This window comes from Anser anser (genome assembly GCF_964211835.1).
Source record: "Anser anser genome assembly, chromosome: 14".
NCBI lineage: Eukaryota > Metazoa > Chordata > Aves > Anseriformes > Anatidae > Anser > Anser anser.
Window position 1 is genome coordinate 12,960,990 of NC_139735.1, and position 22,740 is coordinate 12,983,729.

At 48.7% G+C, this 22,740-nt stretch overlaps 3 long non-coding RNA genes across 3 annotated transcripts in view; 1 reads left to right on the forward strand and 2 right to left on the reverse strand.

Moving 5' to 3' along the window:
• Positions 1 to 5,022: 5,022 nt before the first annotated feature.
• Positions 5,023 to 11,758, reverse strand: LOC310881637. The gene is made up of 3 exons (XR_014572482.1): positions 10,934 to 11,758; positions 6,690 to 6,822; positions 5,023 to 5,145 (listed from the first exon to the last, which is right to left on the reverse strand). It is a non-coding gene; the product is annotated as an uncharacterized lncRNA (long non-coding RNA).
• Positions 11,759 to 15,909: 4,151 nt separating this feature from the next.
• On the forward strand, positions 15,910 to 20,861 carry LOC310881442. The gene is made up of 2 exons (XR_014572402.1): positions 15,910 to 20,306; positions 20,650 to 20,861. It is a non-coding gene; the product is annotated as an uncharacterized lncRNA (long non-coding RNA).
• Positions 20,862 to 21,972: 1,111 nt separating this feature from the next.
• LOC310881439 overlaps positions 21,973 to 22,740 on the reverse strand; it is a 63,571-nt gene continuing 62,803 nt past the window's right edge. Inside the window, exon 10 of the long non-coding RNA XR_014572368.1 lies at positions 21,973 to 22,725. This is a non-coding gene — a long non-coding RNA (uncharacterized lncRNA). The remainder of the gene's footprint in view (positions 22,726 to 22,740) is intronic.

The following is a 22,740-nucleotide window of genomic DNA, read 5'->3' on the forward strand; positions in this document are numbered from 1 at the left end:
GGGGAAGCTGGGAGCAGAAATGGTTTCCCAGCTCCAGGACCTCTGCCAGCACCCAGCACCAACTATAGGCTGCCTTTAAGACTCTTTGCAAAGCATCACCCTGAGCAATGTTCACTTCGGGCTCCACTTCCCCCTGCTCCGCCATCCCTGGTGCCATTCCTATCCACGAGCCTACACCTCCCTTCTTCCCCTGTGCATTAAATTCACATTATTTTGTTAAGGCAGCCTGCGGGTGCGTGCAGGTTCACGAGCAATGCACACGCTGGCTGTGCGAGGAGTTCGGCAGGCGCCGTGGCGCGTCCCCTCCCCGGCCTGTCGGGGGGTGCGGAGGGCAGCCTTCAAGCCAGGAGAGCTCATCAGATCTGATAGCAAAGCTTGATTTTCTGCATCCTGGAACCACGCTGGTAATTTATACCTGGCTAAAGCACTTCACCCAGAAAAACATCAATCGTGTGCGATTCATTTGTCTTTGACTTGCAGACATCAGGGCATCTGCGCGCCGCAACCAGCTCACCTCTCCGTCTCCCCTTCACAAAGGTCTAAGCTCCCTCAGCCTCTCCTGATGGAGGTTTTTTTGAACTCTTTTGGGGCCAAACTATTCAGTGGAGCTTTAGGGGAGTCTTGTCCCCGCTCAGGGCTGCTGTAACATCCATGCTACAGCCGCTGAGACGTGGCTGGTGACGCTGGGCCCCCTCCAGCAGCAGGTGAGGCCTGGGGCATTCCCTTCAGCCTGCCCCAAAGTGCAGCAAGCCTTCCAGCAGCTTCCTTGTTTATGGAGGCATTTATAAACTTCCACTTAATTAAAATAATCACTAACAAGCCTGGCAGCTCAGCAGAGCAGCCTGCATTCCTCCCAGGCTCCGAAGCCCCTGCCTTGGCTCAGTGGTGGCTTTACCATGGATGCCGAAAGGAAGGAAAAAACGAGCAAAGGGCAGAGCCTCTGACTGAGGATAACGTTCATGTTCTGAGAAGGCGTCCGCATGTCCATGCTCACGGAGGGACGGATGGAGCAAGCAGGAAGGGGCACAGGACCCACAAACAAGCAGCAAGCCCACTGCCTTCAGCCCCACTGCCAGAGCATCAGTCCTTGACTTCCCAGCCTCAGCCCAGCTCCAACTCCAATAGCTTAACCCTTCACTACCTCCCCAAACCTCCACCGCTTGGACAAATTGCCAAGGAAGTCTTTTTTAGCATTTTGCAAATTCTTTCCCTCCCTCTTAATGCTTAAGGAGAACAAAAAAAAAAAAAAAAAAAAAAAAGGCACATTCCCTATTTAGAAACATTCTTATGATGTTTATTGGAACAGGCTGAAAGAGCTGAGGTTTGAAAATTAGTATCTGGCAAGGAAACAGTGTCCTCAGGGGCCGGAGAACAAGCCGCACTGGGAGGAAAGTGATGGGCCCAGCCTTTAAAGGCTGGAAAATTGCAAACCAAGTGTGCTCAGCAGTATTTTCCTTTATGCAGTTCTTTTATTCTTAAGATGAAAATTGCTCAGGACAAAAGCATAAGCCTGATACCTGGGACAGTCTGCTCCTTACTCTCCTTCTCCCTGAGAAAATACACCTTTCTTTGAAGGGAAGAAATGTTCAGCAAGAAGCAAATGCCAACGTGACCATTTTTAATGCAAATTCCCCAAGATCTCTCCCTGCTCGTCTGGTACCGCAGCGGAGACGTGTGACAGTGCCGTGGCAGAGCTGTCAATCCGCGCCGCCTCTGCGCCGCCGGCACGGGAACCGAGGCCGGGGCTGGTTTTACATGACGGGGACCTGCCTGGTTCATTTTCCGGCTTTTGATCCCACATAGACGTGATAGCAAGGGCTTTTTGCACCATTCTCTGGGACTTGCCAGGAAGTTACTTGGAGGTGAAGTTCCTCCACGTGCAGGGGGTCTCCCTAAACCTTTCGCCCCTGTGGATTTCATTGCCCAAGGGGGGCAAAGCAGACGCTGGTGGCATCGCTGTGTGCGATGCAGGGACGATGCTCCTATGACCAGGGATGCCCACAGTGCTGTGCAGCCACATCCTGCACTGCAAACCCCAGCCTCGGGCAGCGGCGTGCACAGAGTTAAGCCCTGCATCAGTGTTCCCGGGGGCCCTGTGCATTCAATCCCAGCTCCGGGGGGACGCGCCGGTTGCTTTCCCAGCACTTCTTCCCACACTCACCCTCCGTGGGGATTCAGCAGAGCCCGGAGCTGAGCTCCACCACCCCCGCAGCCGGGGATGCTGACGGTTCCCACCGCCCACCCCGCGCAGCCCCCGGAGCTGCGAACCGCGACAGCCCCCTGCCGCTGCGGCCGTACCCCCGGCACGGATCCTGTGCAGGCAGCCGTAGCCCTGCACCAACCCCACCTCCCTGCTGGGCTGTCTGCAGGGCTAGGGGCATGCACTGGAAGTGCACTTTCCACATTCGGTGTGCCGTCTAGCATCCATCCTCCCCAAAGCAATCCCCTGCTGCTGAAGCTCTCTGGGGGCTTTATTGTCATCTCGGCACCATTGTGCACCAGTATGCAGCACCCACAGCATCCTCAGCACCAAGCATCCTCCTGCTGAACACCCCTCTAGCAAACAAATCATGCCCAGATTAACATCCCTCTGTCCATAAATGCACCGCCTCAGCCACCATCCTGTCCTGTGCATCACCCACTCCGCAGGGCAGCCCATCCACGCGGATGCTGAAGTAGCAGGGGAGCTCGGGATCTGTTATCTGAGGGTCCAGACCCAGTTCTCCAACCCCTTGAACCCTCTTGCTGCCTGTGGATCGGTCCTCTGCCCCAGAAATGTCCATCCTGAGGATGGCTACAGAGGGAATATTGGATGTAATGGTTCAACAAGTGATGGTGCCGAGTTACCAAGCTCTGCTCTTAAGCAACTCATACTCATCAGTCAGCCCCATCTGCGTGCCATTGGGTGGTACAGTATGCATGCAGGAAGAGCAATTTCCATCAGATGCCCATGCACCTTGTCTTTCCAATGCAGGCAACACTCCCAGAGCAGCAAAGTGTAGCAGGGGTGGAGAGCAGAAAGCCTGTGAACACCCTCTGCTGCCAGCCCAACTGGTCACACCAATTTTCCCACCCAAGATGCCCAAGAAGTGTGGGAGAAGATGGGAGGAGAGCCCCAGTGCCTGCTCCATGTCACCAGCTTGTCCCAAGCAATGGGAAGCAAGCAGAAACCTGCCGGAGGAGGGCAGCAGGAGAGGAGCAGCCGAGCTGTAATCCAGCACTCCTGGCTATTTAATGCTGCTTATTGCAGCCCCCAGTCCTTCCTCTCACTGCAAGACAAATGTGCTCACCGCTCCGTGTGCTTCGCTAGACGTCCCCAGCAACATTCAATTCACTGCTGAGTTTTTGCTGGGGGGCAGGATAAGACTGTGCAGATGTAATAACTCCATTCATCACCGCCGAGCAGGGGTGGGCAAACTGCTTTGTGAAGGGCTTGGGCACTTTGGCAGCTCAGGTCCCGCCAATTTCCATGGCAGGACACTCCAGTATGTTCCCTTCTGGTTTTTTTTTTTTGTGTGTTTTTGTTGTTGTTGTTGTTGTTTCTTTTTTTTTGGTGCTTTTTTTTTTTTAAATTTTTAATTACCAAATTTGTACACAAGGCACTGGCAAACCACTAGTTCAGTGCCTGCTTGTTACTATCTGGGCTTTTCATTAGAAGGCTAGCATCTGCTACGGAAAATCCAAGGGGCTGACTTTTTCTTTCTCACCACAAAATGGCCCTTCCAGAGCTTAACAGAAATTTTAGTATGGCATTTGCTGCCAAGGATGCAAACAAAATTGATTTAGTGTGTTCAAGTTCATTCATTATATTTCTCAAAATATTTTCAAGGGTGGAAATTCTTGTGTTTGTTTTCAGCAGAGTCTGCAGGAATGTGATGCTTCTCAGTAGAACAGTGATTACAAATGTTCATTTTCAGGATTAAAAAAAAGACCAGCTTTGTACGACTATTTTCATTTCATGAACAATTAGAAAACGGTCACCGCTTCCAACACAAACAGCATATTGTAAGTATCTCTCCACAAAACACGCAGCACACCTAGTTCTGTTTAAGGTGAGAACGAAATAAATAAATAAATAAATGGCACTAATAATTATCAACATGCCTTTGAGCAGTATATATGTCGCCAGAGTAATGAAGTCAGGTACACACTGTACTATGTCAAACCAAACAGCTCACTTAGTATTCCTCTAGTGCTTTCTTCCAAGTAAGTGCTATATTTACTTCCTCCGCCTTTCATATTTCAAGGAAACAGAGCTACACGCGCATTACATCAGGGGATGGAGAAATGTCAGCCAGTGGTGGGCGCGGGTCCCGCCACCCTGGGAGGGCACGGTGAGGTTCTCCTGCCCCAGCACGGAGCCCTGGTCAGAGCAACCCAGCCGCGTTGGGGACAGGCAAGGGTCTGGGTCAGCCGCCCTTCCCCGGCACATCAGAAGGGTCACAGGAGTGGTGAGTAGAAAGGAGAGGTTTTCAGGCACAGGAGGAGGAATTGGTACGTTCTTATAAATCACTGAGAAGGCAATTGATTATGGTTGCTATTCTTCTTCTTTTACGGGAACAGGAGGGGATTTCTTACAGAGAGAGTAGGTTGGGGGGAGAGGTGCCATGTTGCTTCCCGATGGAAAATAGCAATACACAACCAGACACCATGCTCATTAGATTAAAATTCAAGGACTTTCAGGCAGAGCAGCTTCATGTTTTGGAAAACTTTTCTTTTTTATTGTTCCGTGGAGTGTACCATGTGCATTTGCGGTTTGAAATGGATGAACGCTTCCCCAGGGGCTGCGGTGCCTCCAGAGCAGACGGACAGATGCTGGGAACGCCGTCCTCCTCAGCAAAGCTTTGAGTCCTGTGGCACTCTGCGTGCAGAGCCCAGGACCAGCTAATGGGAAGTGAGCTGGGCCCAGAGCAAAGGTGGCATTAAGTGCCAAAAGGTGCCAGAGTGCCCAGCACCAACCTGGGGTTGACTCCACTTTTTTTTTTTTCCCAAATCTCTCTCCTTTCTTCTCTTCCAGATGCAGCCTCACCAGAGGTGTGGATGGTCCATGGAATACTGAGGAGACAGAGCAACTTGGCAAATCGTTGGATATCAAGATCTGGGCTACCAGTGCACCTCTGACCAGCAAGGAATGGGACAGGGCTTCTGGAAGCAATAGAAATGAAAACAGACATAAGCTAGAAAACAATCCTGTCTCTCTGATGGAAAAGATGCAAATCTCTGAGGCTGCAATGATGTTTTATGCCAATGTCCTAATGAAGCACAAGAAAAGACACATTTCTGACTGTGGCCGTAAAAAGAGACATTTGCATAATGTTTGTCTGCAGATTGGGGTGTTACGCTGTGATGGCTTTAGAGAAGGACAGGCTGTCCTCTTGAAAGTGCCACTGAAAAATGTGCTTCCTTCAGAGACGAAGGGACAGCATTCATATTCTCGGTTCAGTGGGAAATAAACCCCAGAGGACACTTGGTGAGACGTTCGCCAGGTCACCACGTGCCTTGGGCCAGCAGCAAGGGTGCAGAAGAGGCTGCTGGCCACCGTCCTGGATATCTCCAAGCCTGGAAGACACTGGGGCCGCTCTGCCAGCCAGGTCCCAGGAGAAGAGGGTGCAATCGGGGCACGTTGTGGTGAGCAGAGCTGAAACCATAACCTGTCAGCCCCAGGATGGTAACACCAGGGCTATTTCTGAGCGTGCTGGGGTGCAGGTGCTCACCGGCCAGAGGGGAGTAGGCAGGCAGGCAGGCATCAACTGCCAGGAAAAGACTCGGTGAGTTGGAAACATGTCACAGGTCACCAAGGTGCACAGCCATCCTTGTGACGACAATGTTTTTGTGGGAAATGATCTTTTGATGGGATTTTACCTAATAAAATTGGATAGCATCGGCCAGCATTTATGTTCTTGATGGAGGAGTGTAACAGAAAGAGAGTGAACTACTTATTGTGACCTGAGGCTTAAAAAAGAGCCAGAAAGTCGATGTTTGAAAAACCACTTCTTTGGCCTGGCCACTCTGACAGCACATGGAGAAAGCTGCGGTGGCACCACAAAACCCATCCTAGGGAAAGGGGACATGTCCGTCCCCAGCCCAGCCACGCTGGGGCCGGACCCAGCTCCCACACCAGAGGCTTTATCTGCTAAACCTGCAGCAGGGCCCCGATCAACAAAACCTGAGCTTCCTCAGAGATCCTAGCAACAGAAATATAGGAGCTAGTAGTGGACACCAAAACAGACCTTTTTTTTTTTTCTTCAATTTTTAAAGACTTCTGTACTTGAAAGTCTCCTGTTGGACCTCAAAGTGTACCTGTTACTCTCTGCTCTTCAGATGATTTATTAATTACAGGCAGAATTATGGCAGAACTGCAGCTCCCTCAGTCCTGGTGATTTGTGTGAGACTGGAAAGAACTTCACCCTTTGCAGGAATAAACCCCATGTGCATAGCCAAAAAAGGGAATACAGTCCTTAAAAGACTACCCACAAAAATATCTATTCATATATATATATATAGCTTTCAGTGATGTGTCTCATGCTTCAGGACTGAATCTATTTTTATGCTTTCATAAATGACCATGGAAGAGCATTTCAAATGAATCTCAAAGAATAACATCCTTTTGTTCACAGGCACTGATACACACAGAATGGACTTGGCTGAAAAATAAAATAAGGCTTTGAAAGAAGAAAGGAGAAAGTTACCTGAATGACTACAGACTTAGGGCTTCTCATCACGTTGTTACGGCAAGAGATATTTCTCTAGTTTGGAGAAAGAGCTGCGAATTCTCATCTTAGGAAGGATGTATAGGACAATATATAAAATCTCCATCAAATCCTGAATGAAAAGAGGCATTTGATACTGTTTAGGAAGCAGTTAAATGCTGTGAAGGCTTACAGAGGTGTGTTAACCACAGAGTACCCATTTCTGGCCGCATGGAAGCTTGGCCACGACAGCATTTTTGGTGCATTCAGGGAAACAGCGAGAACAGACACACCAGAAACCGAATCAACGAGGGGTCTCCTATGCTCTTCCTTAAACCAAAAGCAAGTACCAGACTTGGAGGAAAATGCTGATATTGTTCCTTAATGGGCAAAGCAGACAGTAGCTCTCAGCATCACTCCTCCAGAAGGAGAGCTGGCACGCTGTGCGATGCCAATAGCGGCTGGCATTGCGTTCAGGACAAACACCGAGGATGCTCATGGTGGGACAGGAGGCTCCGGCAGGCTGATGGAAGCAAAGCGTGGGATGGATGAAATCATTTTTTTGGTGGTTGCATTGAACACCTCATCGCCAGTGCTGTCTGCACCCCGCGCTGGGCCTCCCCCCTGCTGCGTGTTGGGTGCAGGATGGGTGCGGGGCGGGCAGGGAGATGCTGGAGCTGGCAGCCTCAAGGCACCGCTGCTTCCCGCCGCAATCTGTGCCTGCTGCTCTGGCTTCGCCCAAAGAAATCACTCCACATAATGCATCTTTATTTGTTTGGAAGGAATTAAATTTAAATTCCCAAAGAAAATCAATGAGATTACAACACAGCTCGTGCAGAGCCCACGAGCCCGAGCTGCACGTGCCTTTGGACCAGACCAAATCCATCTTTTCAAAACTCAGGTAGCAGAAACTGGGAGGAAGGTTTTGTGAGAAAGACGCCTGAGCCAGAGCCAGGTCTTGAAACAACAAGGAGGCAGCCTGACCTGCTGTTCCTAAATAAGGATTTAGAAACTACAGTTTCTCACCAAGAAATCTGTCAGACCCAGAACATTCATATGTGAGATCCAAAGTTAGGATCTTAAATTCTTTTTCAAGAATGTCAGCAGGAGGAGGAGGACCAAATAAAAACTGCCGCTGTTATTTTTCTTGTTGTCATTATATGGTTACAAGTGAAAGCAGAATGGGCCTTTTTGCATCAGAGGATATAATACGATCTGTAGGTGTTGTAGAAAGAAAGAGAAAAGAATAAGCAGAAGGGGAGGCGGGGAAGATGAGCAGAAAGTTATATAAAACTGCAAAGTTGAATCCATTTTGGGCAATAGTTATTAGAAAAGTGAAAAACCATGAAGGCTGGGAAGGTTGGGCTTGAGCTGCTGTGCACAGTGGCATCTCCAGTGCTCTTGGTGAGAAGAGGAGAGGCTGTCCTGCAGTGAGCATCCTTAGCCTGGCTGAGCACCGTGAACCAGGGGGTCAAACTAGATGATCTTTAAAGTCCTTTCCAACCTGAGCCATTCTATAAATTTCTGACCTCCCGCAGGGAATGACGAGGAGCACAGGAACCCATCTGGTGCCTTCAGCCTGGCCAGGAGGTGCAGAAGCTTCAGAGCAGCTGGATCTAGCACGCTGTTGCCAGCACAGTAGTAAAGCCAAGAGGAAAGGTGAGGGCTCCCATCCCTCCAGGGGAAGAATTTTGTGAACCCAGAGGTGCTGCAGCAAAAGGTGGGGGACAGGGTTATCCGTGCTCACCCCCACAGCCTGCATTCATCATTAGGGCAGCAGCAGAGAGAAAAACACAAAACAAAACTACAAAAGCGCAGAGCGCGGCTGAGCCGCGGGGCAGAAGGGAAAAGCACCGCGCAAGAAATTGATTCCATTAAAAAGTAATCTCAAATTTAATAAAAGTTATGATTTGATTATAGCCACGGATCCAGAGGGCAGGGAAGGGAGGGTGGGGGGAGGCACCGGCGAGGAGGGAGCTGGCTCTGTGCCAGAATCCAGCACCGCTCTCACAGCTCCTCCCCCAGCCAGGCATCACTATCACCATCACCACCACCATCACCACCACCATCACCACCACCATCACCACCACCACCATCGCCATCAGCATCACCATCACCATTGCTATTGCCATTGCCATCGCCATCACCATTGCCACCACCATCACCATTGCCACTGCCATCACCATCACCAACCACCACCACCACCATTGCCATCGCCCAGCAGCAGCACAGCTGCAGTGGGGACAGGCTCGGTGGCTCCAGAGGGGCAGCGCTCTGGGTCTGCCCAGTCCTGGTGCCAGGCTGAGCCAGGCAGCTGCGGGTAGAGCCCAAAGGGCAAGGAGGAGCTAACGGGGCTGGTTCCTGCAGTGCCCCCAGCTGCTGCACAGCGGCAGCCTAGGAAAGGCTAGTACGACAGTAATACGGGGTGATCTGAAAGCCCAGCCCTGTTCTGATAAAAAGGAATGGTAGCTTGGTCTGTGAGTCAGAGTTCAGCCTGCACCAAAATCATCCAAATCTGCCCCCTCTCCAGTTTGTGCTTCTATGGATGAGATGGGTGCTGGTGCCTTGTCTGTAAACATGCGTGTGATGCATCTACGTCCATAAAGTTGTCACATCGTACAGGTAAAGAAGTTCTTTTAAACACAGAGGACAGGCAGCAGCTGTTAGTGCACACATATACATGTGCATGTATATAAAGAAAGGAAGAGAATAATGAATATAGCACCAATTATCTGTTTCTTACCTTTTAGGCTGAGCTATTATATTATTTGAAAGTATGTGGTTAGGAATGTAAGGAACAAAAGAAAAAACTAACACTGTATCAGAAGTAAAAGAAATCTGATTTTAAGAATTAAAAGGGATCTAATGCTGATATAAGGCCCAATACTGAGTGGGCATGACAAAATTGATGGCAGTGATACTGAAAAGTAAATGTTCCAAAAATATTTCTACTCGGTAATTTAAAAAAATAAAAAATAAAATAAAAGCAGGACCGCATATTGTGAGTTTAGAGATAATGAAATATTTTTCATTCTAAACTAACTATGGTGGTTATTAAATTATATTATTGAATCAAATGCACTTAAATTTGAGATGCTGCGCAATGGGCTTCCAAGCGTTTTGGAGAAACTCCTGGGGAACGTGTGGCCTGGTAATATGCACTGCAATAATGCGAAATATTAAGAAGGCTTCAGCGGATGGGGAGAAGAGAATGCTGGGCCAAAACAAAGAACAGAACCAGATTGCTGAAGTTATTTTGCTGAACACTGATCCTACATAGAATAGCTGAAGAGCTGTTAAAAATTTAAATAATAATTGAGAAATAATGTAACATAATAAATACTATATTGTGGCTCGCTCGGCAGGCTTTTCCATGTGTCCCTGGCAAGTGGCTGTTAACCCATAAGGGTAAATACCGGAGGGATTTTCTTGGGTCCCTCTCAAAATCATGTGTGATGTATCACAGCCGGTGAGCTCAAGCAACTCTGAAATAGAAATTAAATCCAGGGGTTCAGAAGAACATCCTGGAGCTTCAAAAGCCACAGCTAATCCTCCAACATACTTTAATGTACTTAGCTCCAAGTCTAAAATACCAAATACTACAAAAAGCCACGTGTCAAAGGAAGGTGAAAAATGTGAAGGCATCCCTGTGATCCCTGACTTAGGAAAACCTCCCTCTTGATCCCAGACCTGGTGATCAGGTTAATCCTGGGCACGGCCGCAAGATGCAGCTTCCCACCCCAAAGCCCATCTGAACATCTGGCTGCTCAACGATTCTTTAGAGGAAGGAAAAGCAAACCCAAGCCAAGACAGCACACTCCAAACCAAATTACAGAACAAGTGGAAGAAATGGCAGTTCTCCCTGTTACCCAAAACCATGGGTTTACACACAGCTGAAGTGCAGCACCAGGAATAAACCTCCTTGCATCCCCAAATTAAAGATACCAAGAAAACGTACACCCAGCCCCCCGAAGCCCACGTGGCAACTTCTCCCCCTCCCCTGTCCGTAGGATGTGCAGATGTGGGGTGGGCGCTGCCTGTCCTGCAGAAGTCCCAGGCAGAGGAGTCCTGGGGCAGCTCCTGCTGGCGGGAGCGGTGCTGGCATCCAGCAGCCAGCAGCTGCAGCGTCCTTCAAGGCAGAAGAGCTCGGAGGTGTCATGACTTCACCCAGCAGCCAGATAAAGGGACTCGAAATGCTCATTCTGGGAGCAGAGCAGCTGCTTGCCGCATGCTGACCCACTCACCATCACGTTCACTTTTTCGTCTCCATCTTCGGTGCAGAGCTGCCCTGCAACACGCTGTGAATGGGAAAGCAAACCTCGGCACCAGCTCGGGCAGCTTGTTTCAGACTTCAGTCGGCTCTCAGCTTAGCTGGAAGGCTATGAGCTGGCCTGTGGGTGCAACCTGGGGGAAAGCTGAGGGCATGTGCCCTTCTCCCCAGTCCTCCGCACGCTGAGCCTGCTCTGCTGCAGGCTGCAGGAGTCACCAAGAACTGTGCTAAAGCATCACAGCTTCTTCTCCTGCCGTGGGATTGCAGGGTTTTGGCTTTATGTCAACTATTCTTGGTACTCTTCCCAATTATTATACTCCTTTTCTTTATTTTCTTAAATTTGTTGGCTTTCCTCAGATGCTTGGTGCGCAAGTGTTCTTGGTTACATGAGATGGGTTCTTAAAGGCTTTTAAGTAAATACTTGACTGGGTGGATTTGCACTTCATTGTTCTGCTTCTGGCTGAGTCACGGAGTACGTAAACTCTGGTCACAAGAAGCCTTTGCTTCAGTGATTTTTATCCATGAAGACGATGCCTGGCCTTGAGCTGGGCACGGGATGCGTGGCACTGACCCACAGCCCACACGGCGTCACGCAGCCCCGGGCTGCTCGCACGAGTGGCTGGCCCAGCAGCCGAGCTCTGCATGCCTGCTGGTCAAGGAGGTTTGGGTAGTCCTAAGCAAGACCTGAGGCAATCCCAAGGAAAGAAAAAGCCCCTGGGCTTGCAATATTTTGCCCATGCAGTGCAGCAACAAAGAGCCTAGGAGTGGCTTCACATCCCTGACCCGGTCTGGTTTGGGGCAGTGCTGCAGGGCCCTCGCTGGGGGTGCTGGATTTCTCTTTCAATCTCTTTCTATTCTCTATCTCTACCCCTCAAGTCCAAGGGAAAAGTGATGTTTTACCAGGCACTGATTTTGCTACCAAAGCAAAAGCCTTGCTGTCACTCATGTACACGTCACGGTAGCACAACACGTCTTTGGACCTGACTTTTTTTTATTCATTATTGATCATAGGAAATCATTTCTGGAAGTGGGCTGTAATTTATTTATTATCAAATTTTCCGGTGGCACGTGGTTTGTGCTGAAGTCCTTTCCCCCAAATCGTGCTTTGGCGATATGCTAAGGCTCTGGAAGTAGGACAGCTTTGATGCTGGAGTCACTCTCACTCCCCCAGCACGATGCTGCTCATGTGGCTGAACCGTCCCCTCCGCCCGCCCCTGCTGCTGCCGGGCCCCCCCCACCTCCTTTTCAAGTCTGAGAGCTCTCCCACTGCTCTCGGTGGCAATAGGTATGGCCCGAAGCATATTAGACTCACTCATATCAGATCGCATCAATATGAATACCCTTGATAAGCTCCTAAGAAGGGTTTTAGGATGATTTTTTTTTAATGGAAGGATAACAACGAATGTTGTTATGTATAGTGAAGGCTGTTTGCTAGCCAATACATAGATTTTTAAGTACAGAGTCTGGTATTTCATTCTGTTTGTCAGAATTATCCCTGATCTTAGGATTCAATATATTTCTGCAAGTCAGTGCGCTCTCCTTCCCCAGTAAACTGGGGAACAGCAGGCTGAGGGGAAAATCGGATTTGAGCAGTGCCGGTCAATATTCCCTGCCATCCACTGCTGAGAGCATCCACAAGAGGCTGTTCCTGCCGCAGACATATCACGAGCTCCAAAGATAATCTTTGTGGAATGGGGGAAGCTCCTAAAACTCGTGCTATAATCTCTAACAGCAGAACAGCTTTCTTAGTCTAGCCCTGATCATGTCTTTTTTTACATAGGAGAATGCCATCTCTTTCGCTTCCTCTGCCCTCCCTCTCTTATGATTTATTTTATTTTTTTTTACTCATAAAAGTCTGAAATGTCCTCTTGCACTACTGCTACTATTGTACCCAAGATTTTAGTAGGAACATTTGAAAAATAAATACTAGCCAAGGAGCACATTCATTTTTATTATAGCTATTCTCCCTGCATATGTGATGGTGAATTAACTCTCTTTCTGCAAGTCTCTCTTGATTTTTATGTATCAGTGGAGAGAAGCTAAGACCATAAAGCTTGTTGGGTCCTGTAGACATTTGTGTTCTTAAATATGTAGAGATACCCCAGTGGAGCCCACATTGTTTCTCTTTTCTTGTGTGATTCTATTTTAGTGCATGTATTGCTAGTGATTTTCATTTTGTTTAATTCTCTTTAAAAGCTGAAAATCTCTCCAAAGCTGTTTCTCTTCCTATTTCTGTGGCTGCCTGTTATTGTTGCAGAGTTATAGCATGGCACTGCCTGAATATAGGCAATTTTCTACTGCAAACACATTATCATTATTCTGTCAATACATTTATTGCTTCAGAACCTCTGGGGCAGTGGTTGCTTTGCTCTAGCAAGCACCAGAGGTAGCAGAAACTTGCTGGTCCTAAACCAATTTCAGGTACCCAGATCTGGGGCACCTGGGAAGAACGTTCATCTACCTAAAACTCTTTCCCATCCTTGGGTTTTTTGACCCAATCCTAATGTAACTGTAGGTTCACGGTGCTGGGATGCTTGTGGGTGTACAGGCTTGAGCTCTGTGCCTTCTTTATTGAGTTACTTTTATGGCAGCTCATATCCTTCTGGCTTAATCTCATTTTATGTCTTTCTCCTCTCCCAGTCTTCACAGTGGTAACTGCCTCTGATATTTAAATGCCCACATACATGATCAGTTGGTCTTAAGAATAATACCTTATCTCATTATTTAGTGCAAGCTGGGTATGGCCTGCTTTGCAAATTATCTGGGTGGTGTGATGCACACATTGCATGGTCTTTTCTTCAGTGGTCACAATAGTAATAAATAGGTTTATTGCTGTTGTCAGAGACATATGTTTTAAGGCCGACAGGGCCTTTATGATTATTTGGTTGGAGATTATGGATTGCTCAGAGCAGAATTTAAAGCACTGAGTCAAACCTAATAACGTGGAGGGGAGTATGCGTGAACAGAATACATCACTCGAGGACAGCCCCCACGTAGGTGTCACTCGAGCACAGTGTGAGCACGCACTTGGCTTTAATTGTGGGAGCAATCGTCTCCTTGCAAGCCCATGGTGCTCCTCTGAATCAGATCTCCCAGACTCAAGGAGATGAGGCTCTTACTTGTGCTCTAAGCCTTTTTCTTTGCTCTTGTGGAAGAAAAAAATGCACATTAGTTACAGTTCGGATTCTCGTTGCATCCACTTCCAGCAGCTAGACCTTGGAGTGACAGTGTCTGTCAGCAAGCCGGCTGAAGTCTCGAGTATTACATGAATCACTGCATCCTTGTGGTCCTGGGGACTGTTTTTCAGAGGGAATCGCTGCTCACAGAGATGACTCCTCAAAACGACACATCTGCCCCCCAGAAACGCACGTTCCTTACGGGGTCTTTAGAGCCACTTTGCTGCAGTCGGGCCCCGCTGAGTTGTGTGGCTGATTATGATGCTCTGCAAAGACTTGTTTCACAACCATGATTTTCCAATTACTGAAATCACCTGGAACTGAGGACTAAACCAGTGTTCCCTGTTATTTCTCTTTCTATTTGTTTTTGAGTGGAGCTGCTGGTCCCATTTTGCTCCCTCCAGAGAGCACTTGTCTAATGTCTAGTCTCATGCCTGGCTGGAGATGCACAGTCCCAGCCACCCTGCACTCAGGTGGGCTTTGCTTTAAGCTCCAGACACCCACGTGGCAGCATCCAGCTGCAGGTGCCAGTGAGACCTAGGTGTCTAAACTGCCGCTGAAGTGACCACGGAAGGGTTCACAGGGCGCACACACGGACACATCGGAATGCCAAATGCAGGTGCTCAAGCACCTCCTACACGGGCTGCATTTCTCTTGTTGGAGCCACCAGGAGGGATGCTCTCCGTGGCTCCTGTCAAACCAGCTCTTTGGGGAGTTAAGGCTTAGGAAAGCAGCCTGAGGGCACTGCTGTGCAGGCAGCACAGCGAACAGGAGCACTTCTGCCTCCTCCGGCCACCTGGTGCAAGCTTGATGTTACCCTGGATCTCCCAGGGCTTTGAGGTGGATCTGGGGAGCCCAAAGGAGACCCAGCTTAAACATTAGACACAAAGCACACTGAAAATGATTGAAGCTGAGCAGATCAGATGGAAGAGAATGTTTAAAAGGTTGATGAAGAGCTCTTCCCCTGCTCAGGGTGCCTTTGAAAAGAGACTCGTGCTTCCAGACTTGGTTTAGGCAGACGAATCATTGATTTCAAGGCTGCAGCAAACTCTACAAATCTCCTCCTTGGCACAGGAGGTTTTCCCCCCTTCCCATTTCCTCCCAGGCCTGGCTCTCCGGCCCCTGCCCCTCACCTCAGGCTCTCTGGCACCGCTTGGTTTGCCAGCTCCCAGCTCCCCCAGGCCACCCCTGGGGGGTGATGTCCCACGGTGTCTCCTCCAGCACCTCCTGCAGCACCTCCCCACCCCACCTGGTCCTACCCCTGTCAGGAAGGTGACGCCTGTGGCCACCTCTGCTTCCCCCAGGCTGCTTCGTGCAGGTCCCCGTGATTGCAAAAGGTCAGTGGGTGTGCAGCGGGTAAACCCCCCTGACCTACGGCTATCAATTCTTTAGCAGAATTTCCCTTCTGACAGGGGGACAAGCCTGAATAAGGGTTTAATACAAGGCACTTAGGATCTTTTTGGGAAAGTAAGCTTAACTGTTTGAGGAATTTCACAATTACCAGCCCTTTTATAGTGTTTACCCATAAAAGAAAGCTGGAACTTGGAATTACCTATCCGGAGCTGTTCACCATATTGTGGCTTCTGTGAGAACAATATGTTATAAACCACATACCAGTTAAGTTGTTTAATTAACCAATTATCTATTCAAAGTTTCTTGTAGCTCCTTTTATCTCTGTTCCTTAGCTACAGTACAATATGGAAATTAGAGGAAATTAAAACACTTTATTAGACAAAATAAAATTAACAAAGAAAGTAAGAAATCATGGCAAAAGACAGGCCACATGATCATGTTTACGACATGTGAAATGGCAATTTAAACTCTAGCTGTTTAAATAGATGAAGGCTAATGAGTTAAGTCTGTTCACCCAAGTCATCCTGCAGCTGTTAGGCAGGTGAGCTGTACCTGATCTGCTGCTGGGGCAGGCGGCTCCTGGGAGAGCAGAGACATCGCCAGCTCCTTGTGGGTTTGCTGTGGTCAGCAGGAGAGCTCCTGTGCCTGCACAACCTGTCCTGTGCCCAAAGTAGTACTGGGACCAGTGAGACACTGGGCTGCACAGCCAGCTTGTGCCCAAGGGCCCTGAAAGCCAGGGTTTCTCCCCAGAGGGACCTAATCTGCAAGTCTTGCACAACACGTGTAAGATGGGACTCCATACCAGACCCAGCAGCTGCTGTGCTCTGAAACCACAGCTGGAGGATCTCCCCCATCATTTCCCTTCATCCTTCTTCCTCCACACTCAGTTATTCTGAAATAACTCTATTATCAGAGCACTCATTTGGGGCATAGGAGACCTGTGCTTGAATCCCACCCCCACCTGAGGGCACAAACGCATCCTCCGCCTCCCTGCAGCCTGATGTCCCCTGGGTTAGCCATTTGTCAGCAGGACTGCAAGCAGTGCTTAAAGCACCCAAAATAGGACTTGGGAAGGTCCCCTTTCTCCAGCGCTCTCCTCCTGGCTCAGGGTCCTGCAGGGGCCCCAGCAGGGACCAGGACATGTGCCCTGCACCACGGTGCGCTGCTGTTCCCGCAGCACCACCGCTACGTCGGGACAGGCGGCAGCTTTCCATGAAAACAGATTTTTACCCCCGAGAACAACATGTGCGCTGAGCAGGCAACAACTATTAACAGATAAAACCAGGCAAACCGAGGCTGTGATTGCTTCCAGGCTTAATGTTCACAGGTTGCTCTTCGCATCGGTACTGCTCCCGCACAGCAGCCGTTCCCCTCCTCATGAATTAAGGAGAGCATTAAAAACCAAAGTCCCTTGCAAGGCTTTACCCAAGGTATGCACTTCCAGAGGAGCATTTGGACACAAAGAATCATCTTGTCACTTGGGTAAACAAGACACAACTATCAAGCTCGGTTTGGGGCTTATCAATTGGAGCCAGCATGAAAGTGAGTTCTCCAGCTCCGGCTTGCAGTTGCAGTGACTGGTTTCTCAAGATAAACTAAGAGCGCATTCAAGTAGTTTTCTCACAAAGTGATATGAAAGTCACATTGTTGTTTCTCCGCGTCTTACAAGCTGGTTCCCTAAATAGGATTTCAGAGGAACAAAGTTAATGGGATCCTCATCTCGGAGGCAACTTGAGGCACCACCAGATGGATTGATGGCAGCTCCCCTTGGCTGCTCCCTCCCTCAGCTGTCACCAGGACTCTGTGCCCTAGGGAGAGGAGAGCTGAGCGAAGCACAGGTGCTCTGTTCCCTCTCTTGTGGGTGATGCCCGCTGTGGTCCTCTCCTTGGCAAAACTGCCAGCTGCTAATCAGGGCATGACCCCATCTGTGGGCAAAATTTAGGAAATGCCCACCTGGGGCAGGTCTTTCTGCACCACCCCAGAAGGGAAGAAAGTGCATTCTGTGTTTTAACAGCTCCTTGTTTCTGGGAATATAAAAGCAGCAATGTCCTGCCGGTTTGGGTGAGACAGCTCCAGCCATCTCTGACCTCTGATTAATTGTACAGCTACAAGTTATCCTGCCTTGTCTTTTAATTGAAGCACCGACCAATAATGATTTGTGCGAGGTGCAGACTCACTGACCTGCTAACTACGAGGCCATCCTCAAACATCCCTCTCTCATGTGTTCAGATGTCAGCACCGGCCAGCGAGCTCCTTTTCAAAGCTGTAACAAGGTCCCCCGGCGATTCTCGGCTGCTCGGGGGTGTCACGGATGGTGGCAGCCGGGAGCCACGTCTGCCCCACTGCCCCTTGCCCTGCCTCGTCAGGCTGGAAATGTCATTATGGGAAAATCGGGAACACCTCTTCCGTGGAGCTACGGATTTATTGTTAGCCTAATTACAGCCTTAACAGCCTAATCAAAATATAACAAACAGTTATTATTCCAGTTACAATCATACTGATGTTCATGGTCCAAATTAATATGGAAGAGCATCATTAATAATAGTTATAAAAGCCCTGCTGGTCTCTTTCTGAGGTTATGCTCACCCTTCTGTTGTTCCTAAGCCTGATGGCATCAGTCCTCCTTGGGTAGAAAATGGGTCGAGATGCCGAGGTGGGTTGAAGGCATCTCAAACCCTTTGTTGGGAGGAGTTCAGGGCTGCTGCAAGGGTCCCCTCCCTGGGCTGCACTGCTCAGTGTTACCTTTAATCTGCTCTGAATGCAGCCTGCTTTTTCTTTCTTTTCTTGTTTTTTTTTTTTCCCCACTGCTATTTTTTCCTAAATAAGGCTTGAAAGTCACAGAAAAGCCCCCAAGCCTGGATGAATGTAAAGAGCATTTGCACAAGTTTTTTTGAAGCATTTGCTTCAAACTACACAGGCTAAACTGGAACAAGTTGGGCAATAGCCACTGAATTATGGTGATCACAGCCAAAACGAGCTATAATCAGCTCCTGGGCCACGGCAAGCCCAGCAAGTCCATCACCTCCATCGTGGGTCACCGCGAAGCCAGCAGCCGTTCCCGGGCCCCACGTTGTGAAAGCCTGCGTGGCTTATTTGGCCATTCAAATACCAGCAGTGCTAGAGATCAGCAACGGGGAACTCAGTGCAGCAAACAAGCCTTGCTGCTTCATGAATATCCAGTGTTGTTTTGGATATTATGTTCCCTATATTAATATTATAATCATTTTAGTTCAGTTTAGCACTATATTGCTTATATATAATAGGTTATACATTTCAGATATATTAATACAAATATATCTTCCTTCACTTTTATGAGTTATCAAATATTGGAACTAGGTATTTTTAAAAAGATTTTTTTTCCATCAAAATGCTGTTTTGTCACAAATGAAGCTTTAAATCAGAACAGATAGAAAACCTCTTTGGATTCTATAAGGTTATATGTTAAGGAATAAAATGCAATGGCTTTGGGGTTTAAATTTTTTTTTTTACAAGAACTCTTTATTTATGGATAACTGTAACACAAAGATTTTTAATACTGCAATTACTTGGGAATGATTTGTTGCTGGTGGCTTAATCTAGTCCTTGTTTCAGCTTTTAAATGTGGTGGGTGCAGAGATGTTAAAGACATAAGGACAGCACAGGAGTAGGGTTCTTCTGCCCTGGGCCCCGAGTTTCCAGCATCACTAAATGTTCCCAGGGGACCCAGCGCAAGCGACAGGATGTAATTTTGAAATTGGAAAGGGCTCCCTTATGTCTCTGCTCTTCCACTCCTGCTTTAAATGGCTGCAGGAGTGTTTAGCTGAGGCTATGCACTGCATAGAAATCTTCATTGACTCCCTGATTTTAGTGCCAGAAAGGGCCGTTAAATTACACGGTCTGACATTCCTCAGACTGAAGATTGTTATCTGCCTGGGATTACAAAAACTTTCCAAAAAGCCTAAGTGTTACAGAAAGCGGTGTCAACTGTCTCAAAGCAGAGGGGTGAGAGCTTGTTTTAATAATGTATTGCAGGCGTTCACACTACCCAAGCATCTGCTAACTGCCCTCAATTTTAGGTTTTAAAAAAAAAAATATGGACTTCTTCCAGGGAGAAGTGTATGTTTATCTGCAGGCAATAATTAGAGGCTGATGATTCAGGGACTGCAAAAGGGATCGGAAAAAAACAAAAACCTTGGGGAGGAATTGCAAGGGAAGACAGCTGAAAACTGTTCCAGGATAAATTTAACCCTCCTGAAACTTATCCAGGCTGTGCTTTTGCCACCTTCAGAGAGATGTTGGAGGGATGTCTTCATCTGTTCTCCGTCACTCACTTTGCCTTGGTTCCACCGTGGGCTCCAGGAAGCTCCTGTGGGTACGAGCAAGCCCCACGGGCAGCAGTAAGGGGCTGGGTGCACGCAGGGTCCCCACCCAGCCCCTCTCTGCTTTAGGAAGAGCTGGGTCATGGACAGAGCCCCACGGCCCCAGAGCCTTTGGCTTATCTCCTCCGAGGGTAAGGGGAGCCCAGGAGACTCCCCTGATGGGAGCCCCGCTGTCTAGCTGGGTGAATCCTGATCTCCTGATGTTCTCCTGTGCAGCACTGGTGTAAGGTGGATGCAGACCCCTCTCGGGCTGTCCCTGCCATACAGATGCTTCAGTCCTTCCTCGTGGACTGCAAGATGTTCACAAGTTTCATATAAACTTGTAATAGCTGATCCAAACACGCTGCCGGCAAGTTTCCTGAACAAGCAGCAGGGCTTGACCAGCGCTATTAAATAGTGATTTTATCCATGTTCACACAGGCATCGGATGAGGGGATGGAGAGGACATAGCACAAAACAGGTTTGTTTTTTTTTTCCTTTTTACAGGAGCTTTAGATTAAATAAGTTTTGGTAGCTGGCAGGATAAATTAGATAGGAGCTGGTGAGAGATAGCAGGACGGCTCTGAGGGCAGTTTCAGGAGTAAGGCAGAGCAGGTCTGAGGAGGGAACAGCTGCGGGGCACTGAGCTGGGGACCCGGGCTCAGCGGGAGCAGAGCTGAGCTCAGAATGGGGAAGGACGCTCTCCCTGCTCTCCCTTTCCTACATCACCAGTGGTGGTCCCCGTCCGTTTTACCCATCACGGCATGATGCTAACATCCTCTGCTTCATTCTGTGGCTGGAAATTCCCTTTTCCTTGTTTCCAGGGATGTGAAGAAGTCTGTGGAAATCTTGCTTGGTAAATTTGTGAAGAAATCCAGGAGAGAACATTAACTCTGCATTTCTCATCTTCATCAGATCACTGCCCTTTAAGTACGCTCAAACTCATTTTGCTTTTGCATTTCTTTGCAATATCTACCGAGAGAGAGATACTTATGCATGCGCTGTTATCATTTGCACATTAAAAAAATAACTTGTCCCCTATTTCTCTTTGTATTTCACCTTCACACTTTGAAAAAATTCCTCCATTCTTCTTGTTGATCGAGAATATTCTCATACAGGGAACACAGTTTTCATTAATCCTGCGGATGTGCAGACCCTTTACAGAATCCATCACTTTTCTTTTGGTGCCCTTCCCTGACCTGGCTAGTTAGACCACAGACAAGTCACTAATTAGGTTGTCTATTAACTCCTCAGTTAAACTCATTTTGGGCTGATTAAATGCATCTGTAACAGTGCTCAGCTGTCTCCGCTGCTGCACGAGGAAGGCATTGCCTTTCCCAAACAGGATTTTTGCTTTGACTGTAACATCTGGGACAACGCTGAGCCATTTCCTAAGCAATGTGAAGATGTGCTACAGACCCTCTGATGCCTCTAGGCATGCTCGTGGCCTTGCGCGAAGGGACCTACTCATCTGGTCTCGTACATGTATCTCTTTTTTAAAGCACTGAAGCACCAGGCAAATCCAGAACGAGCTTGCTCAGACAGCTAATTTGAGGTTTATATTGCCCAACTTTGCTCACGGAGCGCTGGCAGGGTGACACAGCGTGCTGATGGTGGCTAACCCAGAAAGCTGCTGCGCCTGCCGGGGGCTGACCCTGCTCACCCCTGTGATCGGGACAGCTGCACTCAAGGGTTAGAGCGTGTCTCTTGTCTTGCCTAGGGACACCTAAAGGCCTTTGTGAAAGTCTCACAATAGCAAACCTTGGCTGCCCTGTCCCATGCCCCCAGGGGATGTCCAGTCAAAAACTCCTATTTCTCTGGGGTGCAAACAACTTGCAGAGCTTTGGGCTGGGACCAGCTCACCTTCCTGTGGGTGCCAGCAGAAATCCTCAGGCAGGAAGAGCTTAAGGATGCAGAATGGCTCAGCAGGTCAGGGAGCAGAGCAGAAGAAGGCAGAATTTGGGGTATTGGTCTCACTTTCTAAATGTAACTATTCCCCATTTTCCTTCAGCAGAGACTCTGCGCGTTCTGGAGGGAATGCAAAGTGTCCAGGTGATGCCATAGAGTGATAAATTGAGAGCGATGATGTTCGTAGGTGGTATCACAGTTTGACCTCAAGCCGTCAGTTTTCCTTCTCTTTTCAGGTGTTACTCCACCTGGGGCAGCAGGATGACCCCTCAAACTTTTCTGCATCAGTGTATTGATGTGGGGCTCCCCAGAGCTCAAGAGAAAGTGTCCTCTCCTGGGCCACGCCACCACGCTCATCTCAGCAGGCTGCCCCGACGAGCTGAAGGACAGGAGCTCTTTCGGGTGGTGGAAGGCTGGTGTGACACATCCCTGCAGAGAGAAGCCCACTAATTAGCAAAGATCCTCGTCCTGCAGCCAGGAGCAGGACAGGCGTCTCCGTGCAGTTCTGCACATGGGCGTGCAGCAGCGGCAGCTTCAGCTCTGCAATTGCCCTGGCCCTGTTTTTATTGAAACTTTGCGTAAATGTGGAAAAGGCACAATTAGAGGCTGTTGCGTGATTGATTTCTGGGCGCAGGGGCCTTTCCTCCTTGCCTGGAAGGTCTGGCAGGTATTATTTAAAGAGCTAATGAATGTTAATGGGCACATTATTTGCAAATCTTGAAGTGGAATATTAGATCAGGGCTCCTGTGTGTCATGGTAATCAGCTTTCCCTCGCTCGCTCTGGCTCGAGGGGGGGGGAAACACCCTGCAGTCGCTTTGTTGTACGCTTTTCAGATTAATATCCTTTTTCCAATCCAGCAGCTTTTCGTTGGGTGTTTCAGTCAGAGAAGCAGATGGCTCACATGCTGATGTTTGATGACTGACCAAAGGGATTGTCCTGCTCAAAACCACCCCGCCGGGAGCGCGGAGTGAGCTTCCTGCTTTGTCTTCTCCTGAGGGGAAAAAGA